At 40.6% G+C, this 5,000-nt stretch overlaps 1 protein-coding gene across 1 annotated transcript in view; it reads right to left on the reverse strand.

Moving 5' to 3' along the window:
* The window catches only part of LOC111247618 (suppressor of lurcher protein 1-like), a 99,396-nt gene that overhangs the window by 83,185 nt on the left and 11,211 nt on the right, over positions 1-5,000 (reverse strand). The window lies entirely within an intron of this gene.

Genomic DNA, 5,000 nt, shown 5'->3' on the forward strand with positions numbered 1-5,000 from the left:
TATGTATACAAGATAACTGGGACTTTTCCTGTCTTCTTATCATATTTTTTCGTTAGTTTATTTACAGTTACTAGAACTGGCATTGTTGATTGAGCATAAACACTAGTCACTGTGGCTACATTTTGATTTGAACTACTTACTAATCATTTTCAGAAAATCCCTTTTTTAATCGAGAAATAAGCTCTTAATCGTACTTAAGCTTAAACAAGCAATACTGGTAATGCATGAAGCGTGTCTTAAACGGTACGGTGTATACAAAAATTCCAGTCAAAACGAATTTGAAGCTAATAGAACGCTAAAAGTACAAAAAATGCAAAGTACATCCAACGAAAATCCAAAACGTGCAAAAGGTTTTAAAAAGACCAACCGTTGGACCTAATCTATACAACCCAATTGCCAATGCATATTACTTTTCTAAAATGGAAGCTAATTTCTCTACAATTTTTTTTGTTTTAGCCGTTTCGATGAATTTTTGAGCTTTTCAAAGCAAAAACATATTGAGGGCCTGCCGGCTGGTTTCCTGAAAACCTTTTTTTGGATTTCCCAGGAACTTCATGAAAACTGGCAATAACTTAGACGTTGATTTTGGGCAAAATAGAATAGTTTTTAATTTTGACCCAGGATTATCTCGCGCAAAGAGATTAAATTATAGCTCATTTTTGTTTTAATTATACATAGGACGAATTGTTTTCGGCCACAACGAGTTTTTATTTCGTTAAAAAAAAAAATCGGCATTCTTCCAATACGAAAAATGATGGATGACCGCATGCCCGTCACGATGGACAACTAATTTAGGTATTGTATTCTCCCTCTCCCTCTCTCTCTCTCTCTCTCTCTCTCCATATATGTATATGTGGGGAGAGAGGGAGAGAGACGTAGAATACGGATCCATATGTATAGCTAGTTACTCTTTGGCAAAGTACACTGTCATCGACTAAGGACCATTCGGCGCGGTCTCCTTAATTTCTTCAGTTATTACGTGGTGCTGGTAAATCCATTAAGAGTTATATTCCTGATGAAGAATACCAGATTGATTTTGCTCGTTACGAGCTGGATTCTCCATCTTTGTCGACACGGTGAAGCCCATAACTTGAAAAATATTATAACGAATATCGCCGTACAGAATTCCAGTACGACTGTGTTAACGCGACCAAATGGCTAATCTTTATTCTAATTATCAGCTGCGTTCGGACGTTCATATATCAATTCCAACAGATTTAGAAGCCCAGGAAAATCTGAAGTATTCATGTCAAAGCACGGTAACATGGTCACCCCTCACGAAGAGCTGAGCAAACCTTATGAAGTTTGACATGATAATCCCATGTATTCCCGTAAACTTCACTGCTATCTTGACCCTAGACTAGCGGGAATTGGGCACAGTGTACCCGCCTCCAGGTTAAAATATCTCTCAAGGTATATGATACTGATATGAGTGTCAACTGCGTAAACTCAATTCCCAGAATTCAATACAAAGTGGACATTTTTGTTATACCTGTATTATTAACACTATAATAATAATAATAATAATAGAAACAACCAGTGAACGAGTTCCTTCACTAAGCCTTTATGCTTAAATTATATTTTTCATCGATATCTGGCTGCATAACCCGGTGTATACAGACACGTCCGCTTTTTTCATCTATTCATCTCATTGTTCCAATCGGAAAATTGTAATTTAAATGTGTATTTTTTTTATAAAAGGATAAACCGACCGCAGTACAGGAAATCGTCCCGTTTTTATTTGTGTTACACGTAGATAATTAGCAGAACTGCGAAGTTGGCATGCGTCGCATATAAATAAAATTGGAAAAAAAAAATGGCTCTGGAGCTTCACATGGTCGTCCTTATGTCAGCGTTGTAATAACCAATTATTAGCCGCTATCTCACATGCAACACCACTGAGCGACATACATATCTCATATTGAAGTCCTGTACGAATTGGAAGTTCTATATCTGAAAGAGTACTTGTTCATGTAGATTTTTAGACGGATTTTCGGTGAGGTTGCAGTGTTACTCGCCCCGTCTGCTACGTAGTTGCAAGCATATTTATATGTATGTATATAGCCTGCGAACATAAATATTCCAGTCACAGTTGTACATTAAAGGATTTCAATCCCATTTTGGTTACTACGTTTCTGTTCTATTTTGGTTGTCCTTAACAGCGTTGTAACCTTGCGCCCTAATAGTTTCTGGTCATTTCCATGGTCTGCCTCTTCAATGAACCCTAGTTTGAACCTCTATTTCGAGCCCGGCGGCAGTATCTGGAGCCGGTGAACGGATTGCAATGATGTGGCCTCTTACCTCTAAATCGCGGCTTCTACCCAAACTTAGTTCGCTGCCGGGACACGATTCGGAACTCTCTTGAACACATCCACGACGCGATATATAGACCCTATGCTGAAGGCGTGCGCTATGTAAAAATGTGTAGCTTAAGATGCTGGATCTTAGGAGCTTAGGATGCACGTTCATAAGCTCTGTAGTGAGAGGAAGGATATAGAATTTATATGAAGACATAAAGAAGTCGGTACAAATGCTGGAAACTAGATCGTTCATCACCGGTCACTTGTCTGGAGCTTGAAGATATGTTCAGTTTGGTCGGCGGTATGAACTGTTTAATGGCCTGGAACCTTTCGCTTTGTGGAATAAGTTAAAGTACCGATTACCGTTGAGCCAACTGTGGCTTTCATGGGAGCTTTTCCATGATCTAACGTAGAGTACGTAGAATTTGACATTTTGTTTATCTGTACATGTACTGTAAAATCGATACGGCAGTTTCATTTATTTTAAATCGATAGTGTTTTTCTTCTTACGATACCGCCACAGTAGACCTTTACCTGACAGGTACCGACTCCACGAAGATCGACGAAATTCGTGCTGCTACACGACAAGCAACCGTGCTGCAATTGCACAACAGAGTCAAACACGAGACTAACAAGATGGCTGCTATTGCCGCTGCCGTCATTACTGTTGTGTGCTAAATCGCTGATGCTAGCCAAAAAGAAGCCCCACAGGGCAAAGAAGCTTCGTCGCATTTGTTCGCTTGCGGGTTTCGTGTCCACCCGCTGAGACCAGCTTCGACCTGAAGTCTCGGAGAAAAGTTTAGCACCAACGTTGCAGATAGAAACGAGCTAGAAAATTCTGTGTCAGCTTACGAGAGAGACAAATCGATGCCGGTCAGAGACTACCTCTTCCTAGTTGTAATACCAGCAGATGCCTTAGCATTACCCGTCGGGAATCGTGTCAGACAGGCATACTCCTATTTGCTGTGCGGTACCTGGCGTACTAGCTAACAACTAGAGAGATGACGTTTGTTGAGGAACAACCATCTATTATTAGCAGTATTAACGATATGTCTGTTCGTATGGAAAAATCACTGAACTGCTGGATTCATAACTGCGCACTTGATATTACGCGATAACTGCATTTGGCTAGCTTCTCAGTCCATCAGGCGCTCCAAGAGAACTTATTTTCACTGCAATGGCATTCATAGACGTTTTTTTTTTTCGCGTCACTTCAAACACTTGGCATATCCGCCTACATTTAAAATGATTTCTAGGTCTTTCTAGGACCTCCGAGCTCGATTGCCATACGCTTCACTATGTTCATCCACTTAACCCAACTGCTAGGGATGACCTATAGAATTTCTCGTATCTGATATATACCTGACCGTTGTCAGACATAATTGAGCCAATGAATAAGAACTATGTTTCAGTTGAGATTTCTATTGACTAAAGGCAAAAAGTTGTAAGCCGTATTAATCGTTCGAGTTGGCCATGTCCTGATGGTTACATTTGGCATGTAGGCCACTAGATATGTACTACATAGCACATCTGTATGAGTTCACACATGGGCTACCTTACATACAATGGTTAAAATACTGTATAGGAACGGTTAGAAAATCGATGTGGTTTAAAAAACAATTAGCGCCCTTTTCCCGATTGAGCATCGAGTTCATTTCACAAAGCTGCTTAAAATTGTTCATTTTCGTTACTGGTTTTTTAAAAAAATTGCTCTTCCATTAAAAAGAAGCGTAATTAGCCACTATCGACTTGTAACTTGGTTTGTGTTATCAACGCGTCTGCTTTGTGTCTAGATGTTTCGATAAAAATGATGAGAGAAAATTGGCACGCCAGATTCTCGTTAAAAAGGGTCCTTAAAGCAGTTCTACCGGTACAACAAGCGGTCAATATCTGTGCGCGTTCTTTGCGGACGACGTCTAAACAAATACCACGAAAGCTTTCAACCAAACACATTCTCGCCGGTAAGTGGGTGTCCTAGAGTGGTAAGAAATAATTGCGTCCTTGGTGGTCTTTGCGGCGGCTGCATCTGAAGCAGGCAACAGGGGCCGTTACCACTACTGCCATTTCCACCGGCAGCATCGATCAAAAGGCCAGTCGAATAACTATGGCAAATTGAAGCGGTAGATGCTCTTCCATTTCTTTCCACCACCCCGTTCCCTCTTACCTTCTGGGATCCGAACCGCGTTTTGCTTTTTTACAAAATATTGATTCGATGGGCGTGATGGATTCCTTTCAAGCTCGAAATAAAAAAAAAAGAGTAGAGTTTGCGGTGGCGACGGCGATTGCTATTGCCGCTGCTGTCCCTACGGCTAGTCATCCCGCTGGTACTTAACGGAACCAAGTAAAAACATTTTTGACTCTTGGAAGGCGCGTCTGCGGTCATCTCATACCGTTCAGGGCTAAAGTTCCCCCAGCGTTCATACACTTCCAAAGCAATTTGGCCGTGACTTTGGCTACGCCTTTATCGTTTCCGTTTTCAAAAAAAAAAGATGCTTAAGGTTTAACGCAGTGTATCGTCGCCAAAAAACTAGTATATATAATAAATAATATATATATTATCATATCCTGAATATGAAATGTCTAGGTGTCTATAGCTAATGTTTTGCTGCTCGGTCTATGGTGCGCTTCCCGAAACTGCATTAGCGGTTCATCTTCCGAAGAGATTATTTTTGCAAATCATAGCTAGAAGATTTGCTCAGC

This window comes from Varroa destructor, unplaced genomic scaffold (genome assembly GCF_002443255.2).
Source record: "Varroa destructor unplaced genomic scaffold, Vdes_3.0 BEIS01000003.1, whole genome shotgun sequence".
NCBI classification, from domain to species: domain Eukaryota; kingdom Metazoa; phylum Arthropoda; class Arachnida; order Mesostigmata; family Varroidae; genus Varroa; species Varroa destructor.